The sequence below is a fragment of the Lonchura striata genome, chromosome Z (assembly GCF_050655825.1).
Source record: "Lonchura striata isolate lonStrDom1 chromosome Z, ASM5065582v1, whole genome shotgun sequence".
Classification (NCBI taxonomy): Eukaryota; Metazoa; Chordata; class Aves; order Passeriformes; family Estrildidae; genus Lonchura; species Lonchura striata.
Genome location: NC_140740.1, coordinates 84604682 through 84616608, shown reverse-complemented (window position 1 = coordinate 84616608; position 11927 = coordinate 84604682).

Below are 11927 nucleotides of genomic sequence, written 5' to 3'. Positions count from 1 at the left end.
CTGGAGGATCTAGGGGACACTTCCAAATCAACTGCCTTATAGGGGACTAGCCAGAAATCAACTGGGAGCCATCACACAGCTGGTCCAACCCAGGTTGTAACATTCTTAAAAACTTTGGTCACAGCTTTACAGAAGTGAAGGGAGCCAGCTGGGAAAGATTCCCTCCTTGACCTACTGCTTGTCAACGGAGAGGATCTTGTGAGTGGAGATTGGCTCCATCTTGGCCTCAGTGACCATGAAATGGTTAAAATCTTTGTTGATGTGAGGGAAAATCTCAGCAAAACCTCAGCTCTGAGCATGAGGAGAGCAGACTGCTCAGGGAACTAGTAAGTAAAATCCTCTGGGAAAATGTTCAGGCAGGTGCTGGGGTCCATCAGTGCTGGTCATTTTTTAGACATTATCTAGGGGCACTGTAGCAGGCAATTCCTAAATGTTGGGAGTCAGGCAGGTGAGGCATCTTCTCTTGGAAATAAGGGAAAAAGTAAAGTATATGCCCAATGAAGGTTAGGTAACACGGGGAAAATGCAGAGATGCTGCTTCCCATTGTAGTTAGAAAATTTATGCAACCAAAGCTCAACTGGAGTGGAAGCTGGCCAGAAACAGGAACAATAAAAACAGTCTTTTCAACTACATTAATGGCAAAAGGCAGTGTTGAAATAACACCAGCCTGTTAGAGCATGAGGAAAGTAATCTCACAAGCAGGGACAGGGGCAAGGCAGAGGTGTGCAGTGCTTTCGTTGCCTCCGTCTTTAACATGGATGATGGGCCACGGATGACTGACCCCAAGGAGGTCTCAGTGCCCTGAGCTGGAGAACCATGACTGAGAAAGATCAATTCCCTTTTGACCCTGAAGATCCTTTTATGCAAGATCTCCATCTGGCTCCCTGCAAATCTATGGGGCCTGATGGGATTCATCCAGGAATCCTCAAAGAGCTGGCTGATGTCATCACAAAGCCTCTCTCCATGGTTTTTGAGCAGTCTTGGGAATCGGAAGACGTTCCAGGTGACTGGAAGCCGGTGAACATTTATCCCAGTTTTCAAGAAGGAAAAGAAGGAAGACCCCTAAAACTACAGTGAAGTCTCACTTCACTGCCAGGTAAAATTGTGGAAAAGATGATTCTGGGAGTACTGAAAAACACTTGGAGGACAGCCCAGTGTTCAGTCACAGCCACCACAGCTTCATGAGGGGAAAGTCCTGCTTGTCCAACCTGATCTCCTTCTACACCAACATAACCCACCTATCTGAGCAAGGAAAGCCAGGTGCTGAAATCTTTTTGGGTTTCAGTAAAGCTTTCCATACTGTCTCAGTATCTTTCTGGACAAAACATCCAGCCCACAGCTGGATAAACACATCACGTGGTGGGTGAGCAGCTGACTCAAGGATCAGGCACAAAGGGGAACTGGAAATGGGGTGACATCAGACTGGTGTGACCTGTCACTGGTGGGGTTCCACAGGGCTCTGTCCTCAGTCCTGTGCTCTTCAACAGCTTCATAAATGGCCTGGACACAGGACTGGAAGGGATACTAAGTACATTTGCCAACAACACTAAATTGGGAGAAGCTGTCTACTCCTTCAGCGGCCTTGCAGAGACCTCGACAGATGAGAGGGCTGAGCAGGCATCACCTGTGTGAAGTTTAATGAGGGAAAGTGCCAGGTTCTGTGAGTGGGCCATGGCAACGCTGTGTATGTGTATAGATGGGAATGAGAGGCTGGAGAGCAGCTCCATGGAAAGGGAGCTAGGGGTCCTGATTGACAAAGTGAATGTGAGTGAGCAATGCCCTGGCTGCCAGGAGAGCCACCATGTCCTGGGTGCATCAGGCACAGCATCACAGCTGGGCAAGGGAGGGGATTGTCCCCCTCTGCACTGGGGGTGCCTCACCTATACCAAATACAAAAAAGACATTATGCTTTTGGAGAATGCTCAAAAGGCAGTGAAACTGGTGAAGGGTCTGGAGGGGGATCGTATGAGGAGCAGCTGGAGGTCACTTGTGCTGTTCTGCCTGCAGGAGACTGATGAGAGACCTCGTTGTGATTTCAGCATCCTCACAAGTGAAGGGCAGGCACTGATCTCTTGACTCTTGTGGCCAGTGACAGGAATTGAGGAAATGGCATGAAGCTGAGTCAGGGGGGGTTTAGGCTGCATGATCAGAAAAGGTCCTTCACTCAGAGAGTGGTTGGGCACTGGAACAGGCTCCCCACGGAAGTGGTCACAGCCTGACAGAGTTCAAGAAAGGTTTGGACAATACTCTTGGGCACATGGTGTGATTCATGGGGATGGTGCTGTGCAGGATCAGGAATTGGACAGAATGATCCTGATGGGTCCTTTCCAACTCAGCATATTATATGAGTTTGTGAATTACTGCAGCCACAAAGCTCTGTGTTTGTTCAAGCACACAAATACTCTATTTGTGAGCCATCAGTTTTGAAATGCACATTCTGCCTAACACAGTCGCACATGCTGGCCTTTGCAGTGGATTGCACAGTGCCACATAACACATCACTGTGTCTCAAAGTGCAGTTTCCACTTGTAAGAGAACTCTGGTACTGTCAGACTTCTCGTACCTAGAACAAAACTCAGCAAATCCTCATCTTGAAATGGACATCTTGGAAAGGCTCATCCTGGCACCACTAGAAGAGTCTAAAGTTAACATTATTTCTTCCATTATAAATGTCCTGGGAGATACCCCACCAAGTTCCTCTGTCTCACTGTTTCTTCCCATAGATTTCTGCAGGAGAATAATATTCACCACACCATGTTTGCTGGCGTTTGGAGAATGTTTAATTTTTTTGAGAGGCAGTTAAGGGAAGAATATGGAGAGAGAAGCAGCAATTCACAGCTCATTTGAGTACTAAAAGCTTGAGCCATCATATAGTCTTATTTAAAAACTGAATATAAATCTGTTAGTTCAGCAAGAGAAATGAGAAGGAGCTGTACTCAAAACAAGGAATGGAATTTTTTTCATGTGCAACAGACTAGTAATGAGATGAGGTACAGACTATCAAGTTTATATGGTCCACCATCTTCAAAAAAATCCATAGCAAGTAGCTGTGATAGTGTTACATAGTAATTAGGAAGTATTTCTGTAAAAAATCACTAAAGAATCATGCTAATTGAAAGAAGTAATTATGCATAGTGGTGCTGCTAAAACATGTTTTTGCATTATCTGAAGTATTGGTTCTCTCTCTCAGCTTGCTCTTGCTCTGTCATTTACTGACCTGCTGTTGATCATAGACCACATCCCTTCTGTGTACAGAGGTCATTGCTACTGTTGCAAAATCCACTTCCTTTCTCCCCAAATCTAGTCCAACATGCAGGGCCAGGAGCACTTTGATTTCATTTTGCTATGTCTTTCTTTTCCTTCTGAAGAGCAAGGCCAAATTTTAAAACTTGTTGCTGCTTTTCATCTTCCTCTGTATACCATTGCATCTTGGGCCAGCACGAGCAGATTTAAGGAAACAGCAGGGAAAGGAGGTTGCAGAGCATGAAAAGAAGTGATTACACTTGGTCTTGAAGACTTCAGCATGGAGAATGATCAGTTTGCCACAAAAGGGGTAAATGCAGTTGAATACTACAAATTACATAGCATTAAAAAATAAAAGATGTCGGTTTTGGTCTTGGATGGTTGCTCACTCACATGCTAAAATGAGTTCTGTGACCAAACCATCTGTCTGTTTTTTATGGGGTGTTTCATTCAACAAATGCATGTGTTTCTACAGTGCACAATCATTAACTGTACATGAAAGGACAGGAAACCATACAGCTTCTGTAGGGTTTGACGTTTACTCACGAATATCAATACCAGATGCTGAGGAAGTTACAAGGGACACAATCACAGTAATGAATTTGTATGGTCATATAATTCTGTGTACCCTCATTTTTGTGTAATGTCCTCACAAGTCAAGTTTCATCAATTTACTAATAGAAGAAGAGAGAAGCAGATAAAGAATTGTTGTGTGACTTCAGTTTACCACCATGATGGGCTAGGGATGAGAGCCAGAAGCACAAGCCTTCAGATTAACTAAAGGTCATGTGGAATGATTAGCTGCTAAATTCATCCTGAGGTAGCAGGTAGGAGTGCTGTTTTGACAGAACTCCATACCTGAAGTGAAAGGTACATCCTGTCTGAATCCATTAAGAAAATAATCAATGATCTGCTTTGGTAAATCTTTTTCTGGATATGAGAAATTTGGAGCACAGACAAGATTTGCTGAATTAAGGAGACTATTTGCTAATTAATTCACACGGAATTCACAGAATGACTGGGTTGGAAGAGACCTTAAAGATCATTGAGTTCAACCCATGCCCTAACATCTCAACTAAACCATGGCACTGAGTGCCACATCCAATCTTCTCTTAAACACATCCAGGGATGGTGACTCCACCACCTCCCCAGGCAGACCATTGCAGAACTTTATCACCCTTTCTGTAATAAATTTCTCCCTAATATGCAACCTGTGTTTCCCTTGGTGCAGCTTGAGACTGTGATCTCTGGTTCTGTCAGTGCTGCCTGGAGAAAGAGCCCAACCCCAGCTGACCACAGCCACCTTTCAGGGGTTGTAGAGAGTGATGAGGTCACCCTGAGTCTCTTTTCTCCAGGCTAAATAACCCCAGTTCCCTCAGCCATTCCTCACAGGGTTTGTGTTTCAAGCCCCTCACCAGCCTTGTTGCCCTCCTCTGGTCACACTCCAGCATCTCAACGTCCTTCTCAAACTGAGGGGCCAGAACTGGACACAGCACTCAAAACCTCCTTGCCCATCCAGGCTGGACGTTTGCCTCGTTGACTTGTCTTTTGTCACTCGGGGACAGTCTGTTCCTGTGCCCTCAAGATCTCCATTTTGATGTACGTCTACCCTTCCTTGTTTTTAAGGACTATTTCTAAAGGAATTCTCTGAATAAGTCTTCTGAATAGGCCAAAGTCTTCCCTCTGAAAGTCCAGTGTAAAAATCTTATTAATGTTCCTCTTGACTTCACCAAATCCTGAAAATTTTATAATTTCATGATCACTGTGCCCCAAGCAGCCTCCAACCACCACATCTCCCAACAACTCATCACTTATCTGCAAATAACAGATCTAACATAGCTCCTCTCCTGGTGGGCTCACCCCCCAGCTATGACAAAACGCTGTCCTCCATACACAAAATATTTCCTGGACTGCCTCTTGTCAGCTGTACTGAGTTCCCAGCAAATGTCTGGCAGGTTGAAGTTGCCTACAAGAACAAGGGCTGGTGATCCAGGGACATTCTTTAGCTGCTTATAGAATGAGTTGTCCACCTCTTCTTCCTGGTTGGGTGAATGGTAACAGACTCCCAGTAGGATGTCAGCCTTGTTGGCTTCCCCCTAATTCTCACCTGTAGACATTCAACTTCATCATCATTAGTTTCACTAACTGGCATCCAGAGCCTCCCTAATATAAAGGGCTTCTGCTCCACGTCTTCTCCCTTTCCTGCCTCTTCTGAAGAGCTTGCAGCCATCCATTGCAGTGCTCAAGTTATGTGAGCCATCCCACCCTGTTTCTGTGATGGCAATTACATCATGGCTCTGCTGCTGCACCACGGCCTCCAGCTCTTCTTGTTACCCATGCTGTGTGCATTGGTGTACATGCACCTCAGCTGGGCTGCTGATTTCACCCCTAACTCGGGATTACCACCCTTGGGCCTGCTTCCAGACAGCCCAGCTGCATTTTCTTCCCCCTTCAAACCTACTTTAAAGCCCTCTGAATGAGTTCTGCCAGTTCACAAGCTAAAATTCTTCTGCCCTTAACAGAGAAATGGAGCCCATCTGGTTCCAGCAGGCCAGATGCTGAAAAGTTGCCCCATGATCAAAGAACCCAAAATTCTGCTGATGGCACCAACCCTTGATCCACTTATTGATAATGAGCTCTCCTATTGCTTTCACCATTTTTCTCAGCCACCAAAAGGACTGAGGAAAAGTCTACCTGTACCCCTGTCCTATCAACCACTTGTCCCAGTGCCCTAAAGTCCCTTTTAATTGCCCTGACACTGCTCTTTTCAATCTCATCACTGCCAGCCTGGGGTATCAGCAGTGGATAATAATCAGAGGGCTGAGTCAGCCCAGAAAGTCTCTCAGTAATGTCTCATACTTGGCCCCAGGGAGGCAGCAAACTTCTCTGTGGGGTGGGTGCAGTCAACATCACCCACTGCTATTACCCTTCTTTCCTTTTTGATGTTAGAGGTGGTGAATCTTCTGACAGATTAATCATAACTGGGAGGCTCACTGGGCAGATAATTTTCTTCTAAACCATCTGGCTGCCTCTCTAGATCCAGGGGATCATACCTATTAGTGGCACCTGGCTTGGGAGGAATTTTTATTATTACCTCCTTGAGTAGGTACCCACTTGCACTCCTCGTCATCTACCAGGCGTCCTGTTGTCTGACAGTGAAAGGCACGGGAGTTCTCAGATTCTTGGTGGGCCTCCCTCAAGGATGGAAGGGCTGAACTCCACCAATCGATTTTCCTTTCACTTTCCCTGATGCTCCTTAGACTTTCAACTTCGTCTCTAAGCTCAGCCTCTCTAATCTCCTTCCAAGTGGAAGGAGATCATTCACCTGTTCACACCCCAGGCAGGTTTCCACCAAAACACCCTCTGAAACCACAGATAAACTCAGTCTGCACAGGGTCTGGACAGACTCATCCTTTTTGGAGTGTTCCATCTGATTACATACACTCGTACTAACTACAGTTTTTGATCGTGTACAAACCATTACTACCAGAAATGCTAAAACCTACCAACCAACAGAAACACCGTGCACAACAAACAGTGAAACTGACTAGCAAGAAACCCTGCAACCCTTCCTGTGTGAACTGCTGTGCCATGGCATGGCACGCCGTGCCCTCTGAGCTGTGCCACGCCCTGTTTTCCCTCTCCTGTTCACTGCACTCCCCACATGCCTCTTTTAATCACTGCTCAGTGAGGGAGGAACAACACACCTGCTCAGGGCTCTCACAAATAGCCACTTCAGCAAAGGGGAAAGCCCCACTCCAGTCCTTCGTGGCCCTCAAGCACAAGCCTGAAGAGACTATTCCTTGGGAAACCACTTATACCAAATACCCTCGGGCTCTGGTCTTCCTGGGGATTGTCTCAGAGAGCCCATAATTTTGCTTATGATGGATTTTGCAAGATCTGATGCTAGGGGGAATCTCAGCATCAAGTGATACATACCACAGCATCCCTGAGCTTTAGAAACACTGCTGAGTCTGTTGACTGGAATTTCTGCCCTCATTTCATGGACTGTTAGGTAGGTGGCTCTGTAGGAGAGTTGAAATGGAAAGATGCACTTCTACCTAGTTTTTATTTTGGGACCTGGAGGAAAAAACAAGCCAAAGAGAGATTGAGAAGCCTGTATCCACCCAGGCACAAGAAGCCCCTGCTGCCCTGTGCCTGTTGGATGAGGCAAAATGCATTCACCAGCAGAAGGCTTCCAGTCTCCCTAGGAACTGCAGATGGCAGCAATTCAAAAACTAATTCTTCCTGCATTGCCTCCACTGCCCTGTGCATCTGGCTGTGTCTCAGAGCTGCAGTTTCAGAACACAAAACGTTCAAATTCTGTATACTCCCAGTCCTCCTCCTCCCTTTTGCCTTCCCCCACCTCCCCACATGGAGTGTTTCCCCTTCAGTGGTGGTAGGGGTCATGGTTTATTGCCAAGCTGAACCCATTTCCTGCCCCTTGTGACAATGGCAGCACAGCACAGACACAGCTAAGGACAATATTGCTGCCAATGTGGCAAAGCTGCTTGTGAGCTGTGCAGACACTTGGTACTGCTGGGGGAAACCAGTCTCAGAGCTCGCCCTTGGATGCTGTGGAGGCTGCTGTGGATGCTGCAGAAAGTGTTGAATCTTTTACAGTCCTGATGAAGCTTTGTGGTACAGCCATGACATGAGGTAGCACCTTTCCACCTCAGAGGTGTTGCTAGCATTGCTCTCAGGTGAATGAGACTGGGAGTGCTTTTCTCAGTGAGCTGTGCAGAGGGACAGGGTCACTGTGGCAAAAATGGCAAAATTTGGCTGTGTAAGGCACAGTCCTCAAACGGGCAGTGTTCTGCTTGGCATCCTTTCTGCCCAGTAGGTACCAACATTGTCCATGAACAACAGACTCTGTGAAAAGGAAAGTGGTGTGTAGGAGCAAATTTAATTTGAAAGGGTGGCTTCCATGTGAGTTGTTCATAAGTGACATAATTTCATTGACAGGGCATCTAAATTGTGGCAGGTAAGATGTAGATTTATTAGTGTGGTTTTGAATACAAGTAAGGCAGGACTGAACTAAGTATGTAGATGCAGCTGTGGCTACCATTATTTCATAGTAATAATTACATTGTTCTTATTATAGAATAATTACATTATTACATAGTAACTCACCTCTTGCACCTCAGATGGTACATAAATGGTACCTACATAGCTGCTGATATTCCTGGACCCATTTTCCAAAAATCTGCAGCTTGTTTTCTGCCCCAGCTCAGTGGGCTAGTTTCTATTTCCCTGGAAATTTTCTGGGGAGATGTGTTATGTGCATTTTGGGTAGCAGCTTCAGCTGCTGTACTTTGGCCCCTGAAAGACAACAATCTGTTACTCAGGCAAGAACCACCTGCTCTGCAATTGGCAGTGCTGAGCAAATATTACAAAGAACTGATCACCAGGATAATATGGGTAAGCAGAGGACAGGGAACACCTATTTTAAGAAAATGTCAGTTCTCAATGAATGGAGATGGATTTCAGTGCTACCTTTGCAGGGCTGTCCTAGGAGAGTGTTTTTGATACTAGTGTTAATCAATAACCTGGTGAACAAGCAAAATAGAAAAAATAGAAAGTGAAATCAGAATGTTGTCTTAAATAGAGGTAAATAGGAAAAGATAATACAAGGAAAAAAAAAGGTCTTTGCCTTACTCCCAGTTAGAGCATTCTCTGTAGCAAACAGGATGTCACAGAGAGAATCCGTGGCTGAAGTAAGACAAAAAGGAAGAGAAAAGAAGAAAATAGAATTAAGTCAGTACAAAATAGAGTGAGTGGGCATGTGGGATGCAGAGCTAAGGATGCCAAGCAGAAATTCTACATTTTCTATCCTTAAGTGTCAATGCCTTTCCCAGCTGCATATCCACACTGTGTGTTTACATTGAAACTTGCTGTCTCTTCCTCACTCTTTCTTCCAGCATGAAACCAGTCTTCCTTGATCTGAGCATCTCCCTGCTGGATATGCAGCTTTGATCCTGTTGGGGGCTTAGAACACCAGGTGCTAGATGGTGAATTAGTGCAATTCAAATTACAGTCCTCAATGTCTTTGCTGAAGTGGTGATTCCACTTGGTTTTGAGTTGGTTGGTTGGTTTTTTGTAGATGGCTACAAAGATGTCCAGATCTGCACCAAGACCTGTAAACTGTACACTAAAACAGACTTAGTTTTATCACAACTCTCTTCTCCACGGTAAACAATTTAAAACACTAGAAAGCACAGAGAATCTAGCTCTGTACGTTTATTTGAAATGGGAAATGCCCTAGGTACTAATAATTTGCAAATTCTAATGCTACAATTAATTGGCCTTGAAATAGTAATCGGCCTTAGAGACAGCCTTATGTTGGAGTTTGGGTAGATAGTCTGTAACACCTGAACTGCAGCTGGGTACAAGTGCCATTCCTCTGGGACAGAAGATGAGCCCAACGTGCCTTAATGTTCTTATCAGCAACCAGGGCAATAGTTGGAATATGCCCTCAGAGTTTGTTGTCATTACAAACAAGGAGGGTATAAAACAGAGGATAAGCAAAGATTACATAAACTTCACAAAGATCAAGACGTGTCTGGGCTTATCCAACCCATTGAGTGACTCTGCAGCATTTAAGACTGGGCACCAAGAGGCTGGGGATTAAGTTTTCCAGAAAAGGAACCAGAGTCCTGAGCTGGGTATCTTCCATCAGCATTGTGTGGCTTTGTGGTGATGAAGACCAGCCGTGTGTTGAGGAGCACACTCAGTGCAGGTAGCTCAGGGTGCAGCTGCAGTGGGAGCTGCAGGCTGAGTCTGGTGGGAGCCAGAGGCCATGAACTGCCAGCCCTTGGTACAGGAAAGGGCACAGGGAGCTGTGGCAGCAGCCTGGGGACTGGACACTGAGGCACAGCAGGAGCTGAAGACTCATTTGGAAGACCCCAGACTTTTCTGCCATACAAACTCTGAGGGTATAAATGCCCAGGTAATCCTCTGTTCAGGGTTCCTCCACGAGGCACCAGCACAAACTTTTACTTCATTGCTACACCAGGATTAAAATGCTTGTAACCAGAGACCTGGCTGAAGCCCTCATGAGCAAGAGGCAAGCACCATTCTGGATGAATGAGCAATGACTGCCCTGCCCTCCACCAGTCAGTCAGGCGTTGGGTTCAGATCCCTGCATCCAGGCTGGCAGGGAGGGGTGTCATGGGGACCCAGTGCAGTAGCATAACCTCAGGAGCTCTGAGGAGAGCCCTGACAGATCACATCCAGTCACAAAAAGCATGTACCAGCTTTGCTCAGAGCTGTGGGATTTTGTTTGCCATATATTCCTGCAGCAGAGGAATTGATTAAACCTCTGACTGGGGAAACCAAGAGCAAAGATATAAAGTCTATTGCACAGGACCTGGAGAAAAAATAAGTTTACACAGCAATTAAAGGAGCTCTGGTGTCTGCTCCTGATCTTGGGCTCCTAGGTTATATATACAAAACCCTTCAATCTGTATGCACATGAATGCAAAGGAATAACATAATTTAGGACCCTATCAGAGACTATTTGTATATTACTCAGTTAAATTAGCTTCACTTGCAGCAGAAGCACCAGCCTAAGTCAGTGGCAACAACAGCAGAAATATTAGAAATTAGTTATTCCCCTTATCCTATCCCACATGGTGTGGAGATGCTGCAGCCCAAGTCTAACAGTGCAATGGGCACACAGATATGAACTGATCTTCACAATGGCAGATAATATTAAAAGGATGTAGCACCTGGAGTCCAGTGAGCCTAAAGCCTCTACCTGATGATAGAGCACGTGCTGTTGTGGCTCTGGTTAACCAGAGTGAATGGCCAAGTTTGAGAGACCCTAGACCATGTATGAGAAGGACTGCTCAACAGAAGGAAAGAAACAGTGGGAAAAGTGGGAGGTGACACAAGATTATGATGGAATGTGGTCTACAGGGGGGAAGCCAATTCTTCCAAAGAGGTATTTAATCTGTGTGGTTATAAGGTTTCACAACAAAGTAGGTGGAGAGGCAGAGGCAACAGCTAGCCAAATAAAATAGAAAAAAATGGGCAGCTCCAGGAATTTATGCCACTGCAAGAAGGATCACAAACAGGCTCCCAGTCTACCAGAAGTTCTCAAGTATCAGACCAAGCTCACAGATAGGATGACTAACTAAAAATCCACTTATCTTTTCAGTGACTACAGGTAGAGTCTGTGGACGCCTGCAGCTGCATGTAAACATTTGCCAGTGATAGCAGATCAGCTACCAGGCTGGGCAGAAGCCTTTTCAGCAAAAAGGGCTGGCACAAGGGGAGCACAAAAGGCCTTGGCTTAAAAAGTTAAACCTAGATATAGAGTTCTACAGAGTCTATTGAATCAGACAGGGGTGCTCATATTACAGCTAATATAAACAATGAGTTGTGTAAGTCCTTGAGAACACAGAGAAAATTACATCTAACTGTATCACCCACAATCTTCAGGACATGTAGAGGGGATGAACAGGACACAAAAATATGCACGTGAATTTACCTGAAATGGCCACAAACCTTACATTTGTGGAATGTTTTGAATGTTCCATCACAATCTGTGGCACTGGCAGAAAGTTTCTTTGGAAGACATTCAGCTCTGTCAGGAACTTATATTCCACCTAAGATCAGCCTTCTGGATGGAAAAGAATGCCTGACCCAGTATTTTATATATAAAATACAGAAAGGGTTCG